Source organism: Pleurodeles waltl, chromosome 4_1 (genome assembly GCF_031143425.1).
Source record: "Pleurodeles waltl isolate 20211129_DDA chromosome 4_1, aPleWal1.hap1.20221129, whole genome shotgun sequence".
Taxonomy (NCBI): Eukaryota; Metazoa; Chordata; class Amphibia; order Caudata; family Salamandridae; genus Pleurodeles; species Pleurodeles waltl.
In genome coordinates this window covers 543,341,083-543,362,507 of record NC_090442.1, presented here as the reverse complement: position 1 = coordinate 543,362,507, position 21,425 = coordinate 543,341,083, and the positions used below count along the sequence as shown (strand labels likewise).

Genomic DNA, 21,425 nt, shown 5'->3' with positions numbered 1-21,425 from the left:
TTCATTTGTGGGATTCGATAAATTGATTTCCTAATATCTTGTGCAGTGAATTGCGCAATAACTGCCTCTCCTATGATAATTTGGAGAGGCCTAGTTGCTCTAAGAAATGTGCTTTAGTTTAGGATTTGGCAGTATTATTTTTGTGGTGTCAGAGCCCTGATTTTATTCCTTCACAAAACTATTGTTCATATTGTTCATATGTATTCTAGCTGATTAGTTTCTGCTGCTTATATGAGGCCAACATTCTTTTTTAGGAATTGTATCACATTTAATTTTAATCCCTCTCTTTCTGTTTATAGTTTTAAGTTCTCAATTTCTCAGCTTCTTTTTCAATTTATTATTGCCCTCCGCTACCTTGTGCATCAACTGCAGGTATATCTCTATACCTATACACACTACAGTTTGAATTGTAAGCACTTAATTAATAGAAATTATGAGATATCATTTGTACTCAAATTACCAACCTAGCAAGGATGAACAGCAGCAGACTAGACTACGGTAACGCCCTCTATGCCGGCACCACACTCAAACGCAAACTCCAGAGAATCCAGAACACAGCCGCATGCCTCGTCCTTGGCCTCCCCCGCCACGAACGAATCTCACCACACCTCATATCCCTTCACTGGCTCCCCATAGACAAGAGAATCACATTTAAGATCCTCATCCACGCACACAAATCCCTCCACAACATCGGCCCAACCTACTTCAACGAAAGAGTGAACTTCCACACGCCCACCCGCAACCTCCGATCAGCCGACCTCGCCCTAGCCACGGTCCCCCGCATCCAACGCACCACCACAGGAGGCAGGTCCTTCTCCTATCTCGCCCCCAAAACCTGGAACTCCCTCCCCACCAACCTTCGCAAAACCAAAGACCTCCTGCTCTTCAGAAAGAACCTCAAGACATGGTTGTTCGAACAGTGACCCTCCTTGCCCCCTCCTTGATCCCCCCCCAAGCACCTTGAGACCCTCACGGGTGAGTAGCGCGCTTTATAAATTGGTTTGATTGATTGATTGATTGATTGATGAACAAATCAGCTGATCCCATGGGGATGAAGCCTTTGACAAGTATTTCTCTGAATAGGATCTGTTCTCCAAATGGGCACTATTCTCCGAATGTGCACTAAATCCACTGAGACTTAAGTGACGACCAGCTGCCTACATGTTTTCACACCATCTTAGCAATATTAGGGATTTGAGCATTATTGCTTTCTCAATTATGTTTTGCCAGGTGCAAAATTTTATTTTCTCGGCCAGTGTTGCCTAATTTCCCTTCTCTGTTCTGTTTATGACCACTTTTACACTTATTTTAGCAATTTAAAAATTTTCTTGGAAGAGCCCAACATTTTTAGGGTCGAGCCTGTGCTAACAAGCGCTTGCGCATGCGTATGCGTATCACTTGCAAGACACTGTAGTAGTTAGAAAAGGGCTCGGAGCCCCGTCCATGTCACGTCAGTGTCTTTCATTGGTTCGTGGGCTTGCCTTTTAAAATCTGCTTGCTTTCATTAGTGGAAGGCATGCATACGTCATGCCTTTTCCGGTGGTTAGCCCTCCTCGAGCGCAGCGACCAAGTACTGAAAACATACGAGGCCCGCTGTTTTCCAGCTGGTTTGTGGACTACTTTTTCTCTTTTTTCACAGTGCGATCTCGCTTGGCAGAAGTTGAGCGCTTTGCATGACATCGACCCTGTTACATAGTTAATTGCACTTTTGCCAAAGGAGTTTCCTACCAGTGAACTGTAGCAGCGCGATCGCGCTCATTTTTTCAATTAAATGATGCAAGAAAAGTCCGGTCTGGAGTTTACAACTGCTAATAGCTCTAACTCGGAGAAATGCGAGACCCGTTGCATTGCAGATGCTTGTTTATTTAATGGTCTGATCTTAGCAGACATTATTTGTGAAATCATTTGCATTTTCTGTGAATGCCTCAAAGTAGTAACTGACATTTCATTTTTTCAGGACTATAGACAAAATGTGTTTCCTATTTTTGTTGCTCTGTGTGCAAGCCTTGGTTGTGTTCTCCACTCTCCTTTTTCTTTGACTTTAAGGAATATGCATCCTATTATGCCAAACGTGCTATCCTTCTGTTTAATGTATGATCACAGATTAGTAGACGATCTCGGTGCCAATGGCACTCTTGCATTAGTACTTGGATTGCTAGTTATATTTTTAATCGTGAAAAATATCTTCCACAGTCTGCGAAATGATAAACAAATGGTCAGTCTAGTGCTACTTGATTCTTTCAATACATTCCTGGTACTCCCCTTGCCATCTTCGTATAGAATGTGCCACAAGCAAGCAACAACGCCTTTATGGTGTTGGGCACCATTTGTTGTAGTTCAGTTGTTCCTGGAGTCTGCCAGTGTATCACATGCAGAGATGATTCTGGTGGCCGTCATTTTATGTTTGTGTAGTGGTGGTTGTATGTGTTCTGTTTCAGGTGTGTGCTGTATAATAGCACAACACATGTGTTTAAAGTCTGCATAAAAAAATGTTCATTGGTCCCAGTGGCGTAACAAAACCTGAGGAGGCCTCCCTTCAAAGCACATGAAAGGGACCCCTCTGAACTCCCTTTGGTGCTCCCAGCCCAGGGAACTGTGCTGAGGGGGCCCCCTTGAGCCCTTTGCCCCCACTTCCACCCCTGCCTTCGCCCCCTACCCCCCCACACACACACACACGCACTGCATGGGCTACCGGGGCCTTTGTGACGCCACTGGGTGGTCCCTGCTTGGCAAAATCTTAATTATCTGGGCGCAGTATTGAATTTAAAAACAGGATTTGCTAGCTACATTTCTTGACCACTAAAGAGATCATATTTCTCAATTGCTAAAACCAATTGTGAGCTAAGAATGTCATGTCAAATCACATGACAATTAGGTCATCCAAAATGAGAGTTTCCTAGACCTTAGCAATCAGTCACATTGCATCACCTCGAAAGGCTTTTATTGGATTTGTATCTCCCTCTAAAAGCATCTTCCTCGACGACCTGCCTGCTAAAGGATCGCTTGTGTAAACCAATTTGAACAAATAGCCACAAACAAAGTTAGAATACCGCTGCTATTAATTTAAAAGACATTAGAAGTCTAGAGTAGATAACAAGTGCAATTAATTTACACCAATCAAATAACCTTAACGATTGCAGAACCTGAAAATCGAGTCATTGAAACCGTAAGATTAGAATTGTGTTCCTAGGCCTCACCATTCATCGACAGATTTCTGAAATTGTTTTTGAAAAGTCACAAAACTGTAATGTGCTTCCGTTAATAATTAATCTAAAAAAAATGTAGGCTAATCGTTTTATTTTAGATTGCTTGTTTTGGTTTATGGAGAACTTTCCATTCCAATAGTAAAATGGCATATGTTTTCATATGAAGGTTAATAAACGTCAAATGTTCTATTTTTATTTTTTAAACATAAATCCTGGTACCGGGGGATATATTTCATAATAATAATCAAGCTCATAGTTTGGATTTTTCTCCACGGGATGACCACGCATTCCAGCCTCTCACTATAGCAGTGTCATGTAGGTAGCTAGAGGTAGCAACTGCTTCTCCTTTTTTGCTGCTTAACCCCGTCTGATTTTTTCAATCTGCCTACAATCTTTAAAAACATGTCTTGCTTTAATTTTCGTGAGGTTCATTAGTTCTTCATTTACTTTTTATAAACCATTGTAGAATAACATGCTTAAGCAACTCGTGATAAATGAGTCTCACCTTTTTATCTGTGATGAAGGCAGTGGAATGCCACTGTTGTGTAGCCATTTTAGATATATTTTATACATGTTATTTTAGCAAACTAGGCCTGCCGCTGTGCACTTTAATGTAGATATGTTTTATTTAGCTTTGTTATATTATTTTAACATTAGCCACATTTGCGGTCTTGTTTTAGTTTCTCTATCTAGCTGTTCTCCGCCTAGGTCAGCACTATGTTCTTAAACAAGACATTTCTTTAACTTTGTGCTTGTCTCAAGGCTGCAGTAAGATAAGTTGCTGGCAAAAGTGGTACGCTTTTTCTCCAGTGTTCACAGAAACATACACACTCTTACATGGGGATCCTTTCTTGTAACATTAGCCAGATGACCACGACTGTATGCTGATTGCACATTGCTTCGCTACAGCTGCTTATGTAGAATACAGGCCTCTTGCTCAGGTATGAGGGATGATGTCTTCCGAGGGGGAACCTGAAGGGCAGAATTAGAAGCTTAACATGATCTGCTCTAACATACCCTAGGTAGGAACTATCTCTACAAACTCTAGTGACAATATGGTAGCGTTATTCTTGTGTTTTACTCTCCTTGTCACAATTTTAATCTTATTGTGCTTCATCGTCCTACTTATTGCAATACATGCTTTATCTAAGATGCAGTTACTTCAATAAAACCCTATTGAACTTTCCTCTGCCTCTGATTGTCCTTGCATATGTGAGACTAATGTAACTGAGAGAAACGGATGAGATCTGTGTGACCACCATTCCACTGAGGAGTTATTTATGTCATGCGCCCGGTTGCCCCAATCTTCTCTGCTCTCCAGTAATCTCATTAGGATAAAGAGAACCTAGGCGACACCACTTCATGTAATGTCATGGGGTTTTTGGTCCCTTCCATACCTCTGTGGGTTCACTGAAATGTTCTCACTGATTACAAATATTAGATTTACAATCAATTGTAACCAATCACTTTAGTTAAGTTATAGGTTCAGTTTCATCGACAGCAATGACAATGGCATGCATCCTTGTGTTAATTCTGGTGGTTGTAATATAGCCTTAAAGCCTGCCGTAGCGGGCTATACAGGACATGAAAGGCCCACTCCAGTGTTAAAGGCCGAAGGCGAGGGCCTTTAACAAGGGAGCTGGACTTCATTTGCATGTATAGCCCAGCTACGAAGGGTTATAAGGCTATTAGAACTCCATTGTCTCCGATGAAGCTCTTAACATTCCAATCTTCTAACTTTCATTAGTCCTTTTCTTGAAAAGCAGTGAAGATAGAATGACAAAGAAAAATATTGTAAACTGGCTTCAAGGGAAACTGAGTAGTGGGTGTTGGTGTATTCGTGTTCTCCTACCAAGAATGGTATTTGTGCATCTTTTCAAGTTACTGTAGTAAATATGGCTAGCACAGCACTGAGGTACAAAGAGTTGAATTTTGCCTGCCTTGCAGTGGAATTAAGCCTTCTGTCATAGATCTGTACCTGTGGTTTTGATGATCATCATTCTTCTGAAAACACCAGCTTAAACGACAATTATTTTTTTCAAATTAACTACATACAGCACAATTTGCACCCCTTCCTATCAGTGAGCACTAAGTAATGTATTCCCACTCCCAATTTTCTGTACAGTGAAAACACATTGTATTCATGTAATATGTTGCAAAAAATGGCTTGCGTTCCTGAGTAAATAAATAAGGAAAATCAGTCAAACTTATATATCCTCTATTACTCTTTTGAAAAATAAATAGCAAGGCAGGGCTTGGTTACAAGTTACGATGGGCACCATGCACTAGAGCTCCAGAGGATTCCATGGTTTCCCACTGCCTAATACCAGGACCACAGACAAAAGGAGCATGCCAGAGGATGTTTGAGAAAGTCAACTGTCTAGTGCACTGGCGAGCACTGAATGAAAGTTCCTGGAGGTAGCAGCTTAGGCCACCCAGATGAAGTGGAGACATGACCTCATGACATAGAACTCTTTTGCAGCCCAGAGTGACTGGGCGACCCTGCATGACCACACTACTTCCATAGGCCTGGTGTCAAGAGATGCAGACTTCCCAGTGGAGCAAAGAATGAGCATAGTGGTTTTGGCACTCATCCAAACTAGTCACTGGCAAAGTCTGCAATTCAAGACAGAGAAGTATGCAGGTGTGGCATACTAAGGATTCCTGGGAAAGTCTCTTCTGACACTCCAAGGGCCCAATATGTGCTCCCTTATCAGGGTGTTGCCTGTCCACCATCTGAAGCTCAAGGCTGCTTGCTAGGCCTTTGGATGCTACCCCTGCCAGCTTACAGAGGAACCCTAGTGAAGCCGCCATGCAGTCTAACATTGCAGAACAACACAACTTGTTTGCACACTCTGGGGACCAGCATGTATAGTGACTACTACAAACACTCACAAGGTCCATATATAACAGGCTGTTGCCTACATCACTGCTACTTGCTCTGGTTTCCAAGAATCTCTGCCTTGCACGTCATACCCATTGGATAGTAAAAGCCATCTCAGACTTCCATAGTGACATACAGACCATCAGCTACTACATTTTGCTCAGCACTTTTATGCTGTTACTGTACTTGGTGACAAACTCACCCCATTCCTAGAGCCGCAGTTCAATCCCCTGCAGCCCTCTGCTGTACCTGAAAAATACACCCTGTCCAGTATCCAGACCACCAAAGTCACACTCATGTCCAGCTCTGAAACTTTGACCTGTCTGTGTTACAAGGCAGACCTACATGCCAACAAACAGAAGCCAGTACCCATAGCAACCATGCCTACTACCTTGGCTCACTGATGGTGGCGATCATGCAGTCAGGACTACTACTCACATTGTTAAGTGGACACCTCGAAACGTCCAAAGAAATCAAATCGAAACACAATCACATCAAGGACTTCGATTCCAGGATAGACCCTGCATGACAGATGTGGAGGGCCAACTAAAAGAGACACAGAATCTGGGTCAAGATGTCTGGAACATCCATAGCACACTTATCAAATGAAAGCTGAAGGACAATTTTCAAATTTATAGAGTTTCTGTGAAACCTAAATAGGCCAACATAACAGCTACTTAACCATCACTGCTGAGGCTAGCTTTCACGCCTCCATTGGAATTCCAGAGAAGGCATTGGATACAATGGTGGACTCACTCAAGAAAAACACATCTCCCCCAATCACTGCCTGCTTCCTTAGAAGCCTGAAAAGTCCTTTAAGTAATCAACGAACACGGTCCTTACAAATCAGAGGGCGGCTGCATCACTGTTTCAGCTCATTTGGCTCACGGAATGAACGTCCGCAGAAAGAAAGTCCTAGCACTCAGGCCACTCCTTCACAAACAGGACATTCACTGTGGTCTCATAGACACATCTGCAACATGTCTCAACATTGATGGGAAAGCTAGGGAATTTTATGACCCAGTAGATCAGGAACCCTTCCTAGATTTCCTCAACTCAGCAGCAATGGATAAGTCACATGTAGAACCTCGAATGGCTGGCCATGTGGAATGTCCTAATCTTCAATCACATGTGTTAGACAGCCTTAGGGTGGTCACCCTCAACTTTTTTGCCTGCCTCCTTCCACTTTCTGACACTGTTTTTGCTGGTTTTAGGACTCTGCAGACTTTACCACTGTTAACTAGTGCTAAAGTGCACATGCTCTCTCCCTTAAAACATGGTGACATTGGCTCATACCCTATTGGCTTATTTGTTTTACGTATAAGTCCCTAGTAAAAGTGCACTACATGTACCCAGGACCTGTAGATTAAATGCTACTAGTGGGCCTGCAGCACTGATTGTGCCACCCACATAAGTAGCCCCCTAACCATGTCTCAGGCCTGCCAATTCAACTTGGCATTTAAAAGTACTTGCCAAGCCTTAAACTTCCCCTTTTCTACATATAAGTCATCCCTAAGGTAGACCCTAGGTAACCCATAGGGCAAGGTGCTGTGTAGGGAGAAGGCAGGACATGTACCTGTGTAGTTTATATGTCCTGGTAGTGTAAAACTCCTAAAATCATTTAACACTGCTGTGAGGCCTGCTCCTTTCAGAGGCTAACATCAGGGCTACCCTCATATACTGTTTGAGTGGTAGCTTCTGATCTGAAAGGAGTATCAAGGTCATATTTAGTATGGACAGAATGGTAATACAAAATCCTGCTGACTGGTTAAGTTGGATTTAATATTACTATTCTAGAAATGCCACTTTAGATAGTGAGCATTTCTCTGCATTTAAATCCTTCTGTGCCTTCCAATCCACGTCTGGCTGGGTTAATTGACAGCTCCCTTGTGGATTTCACTCAGACAACCCCAATCACAAGATGCTCACTCACACCGGCACACATCTGCATACTGAATGGGTCTTCCTGGGCTGGGACGATGGAGGGCCTGACACTTACTAGTCAAAGCACAGTGGCCTGCCCTCCACAATGGACTGTCAAACCCCCTACTGGGACCCTGGCAGACAGGATGGAACTGAAAGGGAACCTTGTGCACTTCTAAGCCACTCTTTGAAGTCTCCCCCACTTCAAAGGCAAATTTGTGTTTTTAAACAGGGCCTCTGACCCTACCAACTCAGACACTTCTTGACAAGAAACCTACTGGGAAAGGAACTCTGAACCAGAACCTGCAACCTGCTAAGAGACGCTGCCTGGCTGCCCAAAGGACTCACCTGTTGCCCTGCTGCCTTGCTGCCCTCTGGCTCTGTTGAGAAGTGCTCTCCAAGGGCTTGGATTGAGCTTGCCTCCTGTTTTCTGAAATCTCAGGGACAAAAAGACTTCATCTCTGCAAAAAAACTCCTTGTGCAGCAAAAATCGATGCACGGTCTGCCGGAATCGATGCACAGCCTGCCCTGAGGTGAGAAAATCAAAGCAACGCTGAACCGGTATGACACAGCCCGGCTCTCCGAGTGGAGATCGATGCATTGCAGAGTTGCGACCGGAACTTCAATGCACGGCCCCCTGGATCGACGCATAGCCGAGCTGGAATGACGCAGACTGACTTTCTGCAAGAGGAATTGATGCAGCGCCTGCCGTGAGACAGAACATTCCCTGCATCGCCCAGTGGATCAAAGCAGCTTCTGTGACTTCGCCCTGCACGCCCAGGATTTCTCTGCATCGTCCCCGGAGCATCCTAATACCCCGCAACCCAAAGAGGATCCAAGTCAGCGCGCCGGAAATCGATGCAAAGCCCTTGTTGCGTGAAAAAGCATCAACACATCGTCTGTGTGGTCCTGGAGAAACCGACGCACACCTCCCTGCTTCCACGCATCTCCTGCTCTGTGGCCCCGTGCAGATAATTTAGACTCAAACCAGGTACTTTGTGGTTGCAAGAGACACTTATTGCTTTTTCCGAGCTAAAGACTCTATTTATCATTACAAAAGTGATATTTCAACTTTTACTTATCAAACCTTGATCGTTTTGACCTTAATCTACTCAGATAAATATTCTATATTTTTTTGAACCTGTGTGGTGTATTTTTGTGGCGTTTCTACTGTGTTATTGCATGATTTATTGCACAAATGCTTTACACATTGCCTTCTAGAAGCTAAGCCTGACTGCTCAGTGCCAAGCTACCAGAGGGTGGACACAGGATAATTTGAGTTGTGTGTGATTTACCCTGACTGGAGTGAGGGTCCTTCCCTGGATAGGGGGTAACCTTGCTGCCAACCAAAGACCCCATTTCTAACAACATGTGACAGTGGCACCCAAAAAGAGGGATTGCATTTCTATGAGATACACTGTTCATGATGATCTTCAGAACTTGCCACCCTCATCCACCTCCAGAGATAAATCGTGATTGCTGTTAAAGAAACCTATTGACACGGAACTGGTGCTAGTGATGGCTCACCTTTGCAACATTGCTACTGCACCTTTGCTCTTTCATGCTGTTTTCTTTGCTTTATGATTCTCACTCCAGCTGTGCTCATTGAACTTTTCCTCTGCCCCCTAAGCACATGACAAATTGCCTGGTTGCCTTATTGGGGGCATTCTTGGACTGTACACATGGTAACTAGCGATGTAGGGCCTTGGTAAATTAGGAGGCCTTCACTGTCATGACATGCACCAGGCCCCTATCTCTTGACCTACTACCTGACACTCCTGTTGTATTTTCTTATCTACCTCTGCTGTGACTTCTGCGCAAAAGACCGCAAACCTCATTCACTCCCTTTCAGCAGGAAATGTTTGCTTTCACTATCAGATACTTCACGGGCACCCCCACCCTCACTATCACTTCACACACTATAAAACAATAATTTGCCCTTAGATGCACTGACATTCAGTCAACCAGTCATGTTCTACCCATATGATTATATCAGATAGAAAAACTGGGTTTTCCAGGGATCTCCTGACATTCACTTGTCTGCTTACATTATTCACCTGTTCTGCCCATTTGGATCACCTTACAGATCATATCCCATGTAAGCTAATGCTCAGATACACATCTGAACAACGATTTAGAGAAAAAATATCATGTCACATCTAGCCTTGAAGTCAATTGGTATTGTTCTGCAACAGAAAGCCCACATATCAGCATCTGAAGCTGAGAGGTTGAAATGAAACTGATTAGAAACAGTGATCCATGTCTGCAACACTTAGGGTGACAGCGATTCACAAGCAGGACAGACTAACTTTAGTAGGACTGGTGTTGCAATACTGTTAAAACATCATAACACATCAAGGTCTTAAAACCATAGATTAATATAAATGGAAGGTATGTCTTTGTGTAATTTTCCTTTCCAAACAATCTCATGATAGTGGACTCCATCTATCCACGTACTTGACTCAAGACCAATTTGTTCAATGAGCTCTCAATCGTCAGTGCTGACTTCGATTTTGAAAGGACTAAATTAGTAATTGGCATGGATCAGATACTTGAATTGAACCCAATTTTTGGCAGCCTGGGAAACCTGACACATCTACGAGGGTCTTTGAACTTGGGAGTGATTGCACAGTTGATGAACATCATCTCCCAGAGGAGAAACACACCCTATGCGCCGACACCTAGGCATTCCCAAAAGATAACAAAAGCTGAGTATCCGCTCATCAGTCACAATGGGTGGCTAGGAAGGCCTGTCTTTGAGGACAAATGATGTGAGAGAGTCCTGCCTGCAGGAAAAGGTGATGGCTTTACAATTACAACTGATGGCAGAAACTAAGACTCACTGACCTCTACAAGACTCAACCCAAAAATCTAAATTAACTCAAAACTGCTAACTTTGACCTCCCTCTTTATACTTTCAAAGTGCTCTCTCAGCTTGGCAAAACAAACATGACAAGGAAGCCGGTAGGTACTAGTTATGCAGCATATCCTCTATTCCCAACTTTTATAATGCATCAACAAGGCATCACAAAGAAGCTGCTTGTATGCCATATCTGCATCCAAAATGTATTTCCTGACACAAGTAAGGCTGCCCCACTTATTGCAATAAGACAGCGCTCTTTTGAAGGAAGCATCTTTTTGGAATAAATCATCAGTGAATTACCAACAGGCAAAGACCTGGGCAAGGATGTGTTTCTCACTGTGCTGTACAGAATTGATCACCCCAACTAAGTTAAGTTTACAAGGATGTGTAAATAGCTGATGGGTCCTTCTTGAATTCAACTTAGCCATAGTCTCTCTACTACCCAAGAGAGGTAAAGATGTGCTAATGTGGTCTGGCTTCAGACCAATATCACTAATGCTGATAACAAGATTTTGACCAAAGTCTTGGCTGATCAGCTACGAAAGTCATTCCAACTCATTCAGCTGTCACAGTTTGGCTACATGGCTGGTTTATTCTCCAGGGACTTCTGGGGATGTAACACCATGTAATGTGGCAGGTAAAGGAAGATGACGGATAAGTATTGATGTTTTTCTTGGATCCTGATAAGGCATTTGTCCAGGTGGAATAGAACTGACCATTCAGAATGCTTGAACGAGCCTCAGTAGGTTCCAATGTTATATTTAAAGTTTAAATGGCTATACAGTATGACTCACATAATGCCCAGGTCAACTGTGGGGGCTTGGAACGATTCCTGATTCGAAAAGGAACATGCCACGGATACCCTTTATCACTCTCCTGTCTATCCTTGTACTTGAACCACTAAAGCAGCCATCAGACAGCACTGCCATATCAATAGCATCCTAACAGTGGCAGAAGAACCGGATATTGATACAGATGACAGTCCCCTTAGCTTGACTAAATTAAATCTAGCTATCCTAACATTGCCCACAATAATTCCTCCTTCCCTGAATTCTCTGGATACAAGATCAATTAGGGTAAGTGCAAGGCTTGTCCCACATCATGTAGCGTAACCTCTCTTTCATAAGCAACACATCCTTCAGATGGATACTCTAAAGTTTAAAATGCCTTGAAATACAGATCAGCAGTGTTGGAACAAAGTGCTGATGGATAATAATCAGCCCCTACTTGTTTCCACCAGAAATTAATTTGCTAGGTGGTCCAAACTGAACTTCTCTCTGTTGGAATGAGTGCATGCATTGAAAATGATGACAGCACCATTACCCAATTATACCTTTAGTGTGCTCTCTCTAAAAAACCAAACCGAGTCCTGTGACATACAAATTAATATTTTCATTGGTGGATCAGAAACCCAGGCTCAGAGCTGTCAAAGTCCATATATCAATGTTGTCAGGTAGGTTGGGACTTATGAGCCATGAACTGTATTACAGGGCCCGCCAGGTACCGTATCTCTCATACTATGACCGGGATGATGCAAATCGCAAACCACCTCTTGGATAGGGCATCCAAGAATTACCTGGAAAAGTCTTCCATCGACTGGGAGGTTATCATCCTTATGGAGGCACAAAATGCAAAGCAGCAAGTCTTGGTCTACACCTGGCATTTGCTGCATTACAAACTGGGAATCCGTAGACTTCTTCACTTAAATGCCCCATTCGGCAGCACAGTTTGACGATGATCCTAGACATACCCCTTTGGTGTCTACAAGACTCTCCTGTTTTATCTTATCTCCGCAGGCCGGTGAATTTCAAGAGATTGGTCCCAAGTATTTACAGATGCGTACTGGAGGCCCTCTGGCAAAACCTCGGAAACTGCGTTACTTCATAAAAGGAGTGAATGACCTGACATTGATTCTGTATAGGATTGTTCGTTTGGACTGCTCCTACAACATAACAAGATGTTTAGGGCAGCTGGAATGAAATGTAGCTTTTTAAAGTCATCAGTGACTGTACCCTCTCCCTTGTGAAGGCTGATAAATATAGTTTGAGTTCGGACTATGTGCTGGAGGTGTGGAACTGCCAGATGCAACATTCTACATATTCTATGTTCATATGTTCTGCTGTCGCTCTCCTAGTCACAAATGCTACAGGTCATGTTGACATCCTGCAGTGCAGAAATCATCATAACCACATCCACTGCCCTCCTTCTTGACATGACTGATGTGTGGGAGGCCATGACACTGATACCCATCTAGATGGTGGCTTTTTCAGGAAATAAAAGTCTGTGTTTGCACCTGCATTTGCTGACTGAGAGAAATGACATCCATAGTGTAGATTTGACATCCTTGGCATGATATTCCACCAATTGTTTGTGCTTGTTCTAGCTCCTTCAAGCATTCTAAAATTGAACTACACCTAATTGGCACATTTAATTTACTTGTCAGCCCCTGGTAAATGGTACTACATGTACCCAGGGCCTGTAAATTGAATGCATGCAGCATTCAGTTTGGCACTCACTACGATAGCACTATAAAACATGTCTCAGGCATTTGACTGTAGGCTGTAGTGCAGTTGTAAACTGCCATTTCGATTTGATAAAATTAACTTTTGTACCAGGCCTCAACTTACTTTTTAATATATCTGTCACCCTTATCACAGACCATAGAGGCTCATAGGGTATGTGCATTGTATTTAAAAAGTGGGACTTGTACTTAAGTTTTACTTGTCCTGGCAGTGAAAAACTTCTAAAGTCATTTTTACTGTTGTAAGGCCTATCTCTCCCATTGACTAACATTGGGGTTCCCCTTTTACATTTAATAAGTGCTAACTTTGGATTTGGTAATTTTAAGTCCTCATTAATGGTGAACTGGGCGTTCTCGTTTAACATTCGCCATTAAGAAATCGGTGTATCAGAAGATGGAAGACTGATGGAAGTTGTGGGTATTTATCCCCCTGAAAATTGGTTATTTTGAAGACTATTTTTGGGTAGATCTGCGAATCTGGCTGTGTGCCTGTACAAGGAGCCCCGTGCGATCAGAAGTTGAAGTTAGAGAATCAGTCCCTCTGTGTTCTCTTTCTGAGGGAACGCACCAACATTGTCATCTGGTTTGATTCGGGTGGGAAGGACGAGAATCTAAAAGACCTGCGACATTAGTTACCTAATATTGAAAAGGAACTGCCCTGACGAAGGCGGTTTTACAAATCGGATGGTTACCGCCAAAACGCGCATAGGCTTAGTTCCTACAGTTGTTACAATGGATTATGGACTTTAGGGTCCAAGTAAATTCTCTTTATGAATTAGGTGGAGACGCTATCTAGTTTTGAGTTATAACATGTCATTACTATGAATATTATTAAGGCTTTAAAAGAGAAAGTGTATATTTAACTTACATTTTATTGTATCTTGGACAATTTGGATTTTCTCTTTTCAATCTTATGTTTCTATTATCTTTTGTGTCTTGTCTTGTGTAACACTTTGTCTCTGTCTATTCACTATATATGAGTGTGTGTGTCTTTCCTTGTGAACATGTAAATATTTATATATCTAATTTTGATTATCGTGTTTTCTTGTTGTTGTACATACATATGTAATAAATATCATTTTTTTGTATTTCTGCTATCTTGATTGTTTGGTTGTTTTATATTATAGACAACAGTGAGCATTAGTTGTAGCTCATTTTCTTTTGTACTCATTAATGGTGAAGTCAGATTTCAAGTCACAAGTCTGAAAATGCCACTTTTAGAAAGTTTGTGCTTTCTTGCCCCAAACGACTTGCCTTTCTGCCAGTGACCTGCGCCACATGACTTTGAATGTCTTAGGGCTTGTGTATTGTTTCCAGACAGTAACACAAAGGGGGCTTGGGCGTGGACAAGAAGAGCCATCCTGGCAGGATGACTGGGGAGGGGCTGTAAGGGGCTGTACCCAGCCCCTCTTACACTTTAAAGGGCTTTATCTCCTGCACACAAAACCAACCCTGACACCAGGCCTGCCCTGCCTTTTGCCTCTTACAGAACATTTGGAGCATTGACAGGGGAAGAGGAAGACCGTTCCAGAACCAGATGTGAGAGTAGGACAGGGAGTTTCCCTACACAACGGCTGACACACATATAAATATTGAATTTCCAAAGCTGTTCTTCAGAACACTCCCGGGCCTGTGGAACTTACAGAAGGACTGTCCTGCTGCTTAAAGGACTAACTTGCAGTCTGAGAGGGAAGCCTGGATGTGCTTGCCTTCATCCCAGAGTGACTCCGAGGGTCGGTTGGCTCACCTCATATATGAGCTACAGGGACACAAGCTTCAGAGGCCTCCCTGTAACTGCCCAGATCACTTGCTTAAACTGAACCTGCCTAGGCCTGCAACTGCACCTACCTGAGCCCTGCTAGCCTCTGCTGGAGTGTGTCCCTGATCCCTAGAGGTGCCTTCCCAGGTCCTGGTCCCTTGCCTAGCATCAGAATGTACTCCTCCCAAAGAAACAGTGAAAATCTTTAAGCTTGGGCTCCTCACGAACAGGCTGATTCGCACCAAGACTCTGCCGCCCACGATGACCACTAACACAAAGCTTTGGGGAGACATGCTCTTCACATCGACCACTAGTGACAATTAGCAATGTGAGGTCTGCTCTGCAATCCATGCAATAGCAATGACAGCCTGTGATGACTGCCAGCACGAAGCTACAGCAATGACCGCCTGTGACACATGACTGGCTCTTTGCGCTACAGCAATGACCATCCTCGACAGCCCAGCCGTCTCTTCACGCTACATAGATGACCATCCGTAATACTCTTCACGGCCTCCTCCAATTCGAGCAAAACTCTTTGTGCCATACTTTGAAGATAACTTTTCAGCAGGTTTCTGTATCCGACACATGCTCTATTGCTGTCTGCTTGAACTTGTGACTTTCTTCCACTCTAGCCTTGCCACATGACCGAGTTTTGCTCTTTTAGACATTATTTTCACTTAAAAATTTCAAATTTAATATTTCTGGTTCTAATGAAAGAATTTTTGTTGTTTCTGGTATAATTGTATTTATTAACATTTAGTACATTGTTTAAAATTGGTTTGGGATTTGTCTAGTGCTAGTGCTTGAGTGCTGCATAAATACTGTACACATTGCCTCTGAGTTAAACCTGACTGCTCTGTGTCAAGCCACCAGAAGGTTATACACGGGTAAATTTAGTGGCTTTTTGGTCACCCTGACAAGGATTGTGCTTTTACCCCCTCAAATAATGACCCAATGTCTTACACATGGCTACCTTTGAGAGACTATTCACAGATATTATAGCTATCTGTAGATGTTCGATGAGATATGGAGATGGATAAGAGAAGTCACTGCTGATGCACTGGGAGATACTGTATGATATTCTATTTCTTCATTGACAGGTTACCCCAGATGGGCAACCAGGTCCACACCAATCTTATGGTTCGTTTATTTTTCCTACCTTCGCCCACTCCTCTTCGCCATTGCCATAGGCCAGACAGATAACGTTTAACTCTTCTCCACTCCCGCTACACATCCCCCACCTCCTCCTTTATAACTGTTTCATTCGTCTGGCATGCCGTCTCACACGTGGCACATTTGCTGAAGTATTGTTTTTATTATATGCATGACTACACTTCTGTAAACTGTAATAGTTAGAAAATGCTTATGTGTGTCTCTACATCACCCACAGTATGTTACTGCCTGTTTTCTGTATTACTTCCTCTGTTTGGGAAGTTTCAATAAAAAAGAAAAGTGCCTGGCGAGCAAAAATTATGAAGCCCTCGGTAACCATAACAAAAAATGGTTACCAAAGTTGCTGAGCACCAAAAACATGGGTAGACTTCATTCACACAGGACTGAATTGAGGAGGGTGTACAGGAAATTGTGTTTCTGCTTATCACTCCTGTTAGAAATGGGGTTTTTGGTTGGGAGTCAGGTTACCCTCTGTCCAAGCAAGAACCCTCACTCTAGTCAGGGTAAGTCACACACAATCCAGATTATCCTGTGCCCACCCTCTGGTAGCTTGGCACTGAGCATTCAGGCTTAATTTAGAAGGCAATGTGTAAAGCATTTGTGCAATAAATCATACAATAACACAATATAGCACCACAAAATACACCACACAGTGTTTAGAAAAATATATAATATTTATATGGATATTTGCAGGTCAAAACGATCAAAGATGCAACATGAATTTGGAAAGATATCACTGAAAAGTGATATGAAGTGTCTCAAGTCTTTAAAACATAAATAAAGTTTCTTTCAAGCACAAAGTACCTGGTTTGGAGTGGAAAAACTCCGCAGAGGGCCACAGAAGAGGAGATGCGTGGAAAAATGGTGTGTGCGTCGGTTACACCCCTTCACACACGGACTTGCGTCGTTATTTTTCACGGGGGGAGACGTGCGTCATTCTACGGGAGGAAAAATGGTGTGTGCGGCGGTTTCGCCCCTTCACACACGGACTTGCGTCGTTATTTTTCACTCAGGGAAGACGTGCGTCGTTTTCCGGCACGCGGACCGTCTCCTTCTGTGGATCGCGGGATTACCAGATGTCCCAGGGTCTGTGCGTGGATTCCTCGGCTTGTTATCCGGCTGCACGTCGTTCCGGGGGGCTGTGCGTGGAATTTTCTTCCTCACTGCAGGCGTTACGTCGATTTCCTCTCTGAAAGGTGGGCGGCGTTGTCCATGCGAGGCCATGCGTCGAAGTTCCGGTCGCACCGCAGGCGTCGCATCGAGCGGCGTCTATCTGGATCGGCGTGCGACGATTTTCTCACTGCGGACGAGGAGTCCAAATGAAAAAGAGAAGTCTTTTTGGTCCTGAGACTTCAGGGAACAGGAGGCAAGCTCTATCCAAGCCCTTGGAGAGCACTTTTGCAGCCAGACAAGAGTTCAGCAAGGCAGCAGGCCAACAGCAAGGCAGCAGTCCTTTGTAGAAAACAGACAGGTGAGTCTTTTGAGCAGCCAGGCAGTTCTTCTTGGCAGGATGCAGGTTCTGGTTCAGGTTTCTTCTCCAGCAAGTGTCTGAGGTGGTAGGACAGAAGCCCTGTTTTATAGTAAAATGTGTCTTTGAAGTGGGGGAGACTTCAAAGAGTGGCTAAGAAATGCACCAGGTCCCCTTTCAGTTCAATCCTGTCCGCCAGGGTCCCAGTAGGGGGTGTGGCAGTCCTTTGTGTGAGGGCAGGCCCTCCACCCTCCCAGCCCAGGAAGACCCATTCAAAATGCAGATGTATGCAAGTGAGGCTGAGTACCCTGTTTTTGGGGTGTGTCTGAGTGAATGCACAAGGAGCTGTCAACTAAACCTAGCCAGACGTGGATTGAAAGGCACAAAAAGATTTAAGTGCAAAGAAATGCTCACTTTCTAAAAGTGGCATTTCTAGAATAGTAATATTAAATCCGACTTCACCAGTCAGCAGGATTTTGTATTACCATTCTGGCCATACTAAAAATAACCTTCCTGCTCCTTTCAGATTAGCAGCTGCCACTTCAACAATCTATGAGGGCAGCCCCAATGTTAGCCTATGAAGGGAGCAGGCCTCACAGTAGTGTAAAAATGAATTTAGGAGTTTTACACTACCAGGACATATTAGCTACACAGGTACATGTCCTGCCTTTTACCCACACAGCACCTTGCTCTAGGGGTTACCTAGGGCACCCATTAGTTTTAGGCTGGGAAAGTACTTTTAAATGCCAAGTCGAAGTGGCAGTGAAACTGCACACACAGGCCTTGCATTGGCAGGCCTGAGACAAGGCTACTTAAGTGGGTGGCACAATCAGTGCTGCAGGCCTACTAGTAGCATTTAATCTACAGGCCCTAGGCACATTTAGTGCATTCTACTAGGGTCTTACAAGTAAATCAAATAGCCAATCATGGATAAACCAATCAACAGTACAATTTACACAGAGAGCATATGCACTTTAGCATTGGTTAGCAGTGGTAAAGTGCCCAGAGTTCAAAAGCCAACAACAACAGGTCAGAAAAAATAGGAGGAAGGAGGCAAAAAGTTTGGGGATGACCCTGTCAAAAAGCCAGGTCCAACAACTCCCATAGTGCACGTTGATGCACGATTTCAAAATCAGTGCGCACGCAATATTTTACTAACATTTTATGTGCTGTATGGATTTACTTTGAGCTCATGCCTTTTCAGAGGATGCTGGTTATTGGGTGAGTCGTTCAACAGCATTAGAAAATAGGTTTCCACGTGGATGCATAAATCATATGTATTCTGTACAAAATCGTCAGATGAAAAGAAGTTATGTTTATGAGCAAAAACCTAACAATATCTAAAATGTTCTATTTATGCTTGAGTTCTACGTGTGTCATGCACTACACCAAACCAAGAAAATAATGTATATCTGTTCATGTTCACGTCTGTTTGGGGAGAAATCACGGACGTGTAAAGTCTGATGGCTTATTAGATTTAAAAAACGGGGATAGAACAAGAACGAGGTGGTTTCAGGACTCTGGACATTTCTAGGCTGTGTGCGTGTGTCATAAATGGCAAAGTACACTCAGGCATCATGAAACGCATAGTCAGGAGCCAAGGTTTGTAATGTTTGTGAGTAAATTAGGAGAGCATGCTATCATTTAGTGCACAGTAGATGTCTCGTAAGACACATTTGAACAATGTGAAGAAGACGGCTACGTGTCATTTAGATGGGAGCGAGTGTATAATTGTGGGTGTGTTGACAGAGAAGGAATGTCTCATAGTGGAGGTTTTATTGTAACTTGGAAACTGGGTCATAGTGAGTCGTTTCCTGTTATGTTTTTATGTCCTATGGCAATAGTCAATACACTAACTAGGTAGGATATGATTTGCAGGTGTAGGGCTTTTTACATGATCAGGCAGTTTTATATGTTTTCGAGCTTCCAAGGCTAGCCAGTTTAGGGATATAAGTATTGGTAAGATGTGGTCAAATGTCCTTTTACCTGAGATGAGCAGGGCAACTGAGTGAAAGATAGCTTTTATTGATGCAAGACATTTTTGAGCAATTCATTTGAGTTGAGAGTTGCTGTGTTAAGTTCTGGATGTTACTATGACTTGTAGTAAGTTATTTATGTCCGTCGTGTCTTAGAAGATAGTGCTTGATGTTTCCTATGTCTCAGATATGGTGATTTTCACTCCTGGCCGTTGCCTTTATGTGTGAGACTAAATTTACTTTTGCACCAGTGTGATACCAAGTGCTTTACCTCATGAGATGGTCTTTGGAGAGAACTCTTAGCCATTTAGGTGTTTGAGTCAGTTCACACATAGTTCAAAGTTAAGCTTTGAGTAACGAATATAGAACTCATTTTCATGGGTATTGAGTATGAACTTCATGCTTTTCATCCAGTTTTGGATTTTAGATAGGCAGCTGATTAACGTGGGAGTCATAGAGGGGTATCCATTTATAGGTAAAATCTGGGTGCCGTCCACATATTGGTGGATAGAGACACCATGTTTTTGCAAAAGTTCACCTTAGGGTTTAAGATGCTTTAAAATGTTAAAGAGTTCTTTGGGGTGGTTCTCCTCTTTGTTACACCTGCTTGTCAGATAAGATCATTTGTCTCTGTAAAGACAATTTTTGTAAATGTATCTTGCAGCCTCGAGTTGAAATTAGTTTCTGTCATATGAGTGCTTTCACTATTTCCTCTTTGCTCTCACAATATGACTTTTTGTGTAAACTCGCTGAAAGGACAAATAGGATGTTTTCTTTCCTTGTTTAGTTTCTTTAAAATGGGACAGTAAAGTTCAGTATGTGGGTTGCATTTTGATTGTAGTCCTGTATCAGGGTATTAGGATCTGTGGAAGAGTGTTGGAGGAGAGTGGCATGTTTGCTTGAAGGCTATTTGGGTCTATGTTTTTGAGATTTCTAGTGGTTATTAAAGTGTTGTTGTCCTTGGTGAGTAGAAGAGGTAAACAGCTCTTGTACAGAAAAGGTAGTTATAAATGTTCTCAGTAAAATACTTGAAGCGGGTCTAGGATTTTACTGAACATTGTCTTGTGATGATAGGTCAGTGATGGAGCCTAAACTATGCGTGCCTCATCAGGCATGCAGCGTAAGGAGATTCTCATCAATGAAGGCTTTGTGCTAATTGCTAAGTTTGCTCCTCCTTTTTAACAAGGGATATTGAAATCACCAATGAAAGGGTGATCCAGTGGGCTCACCGTATGTTTTTTTATATGGTCCACAAGCAGTGGCGGCTGCTCCGCTATGGTGGAGAAACATCACCCCCTGCCAGCAGCCCCAGCTGCAAATCTTTTACTACCAAAGGGTAATAATCTATGTTTATTATAATTTTGTAGTAGAAGGGGTGGGGCATTGGGGATTACAGTCATGGAGAGGAGTGTACAGAGCGCTCCCCTTAGTGTGCATGTATGTTTGGCCAGCCGTCTCAGGTCGGCCAATCACAAACGTGCACTGTGCTCTCTCCAGCCCAGCACTGTGTTGCTGGGCTGTAGAGAGCAGGCACAGGCTTCCAGTCTGCCTGGGAGCGCCCTGGCTGGGAGCCTGTGCCTGCAGCCTGTAGGAGAGGAGCAGCATGGTGGTGGCGGCAGCGAGAGAAGACAAGTGTATTTATTTTAATTGAA

The 21,425-nt window shown here is 43.3% G+C and overlaps 1 protein-coding gene across 1 annotated transcript in view; it reads left to right on the top strand.

The window, feature by feature from the left end:
* Positions 1-21,425, top strand: part of MET (MET proto-oncogene, receptor tyrosine kinase) — a 412,414-nt gene that overhangs the window by 293,625 nt on the left and 97,364 nt on the right. The window lies entirely within an intron of this gene.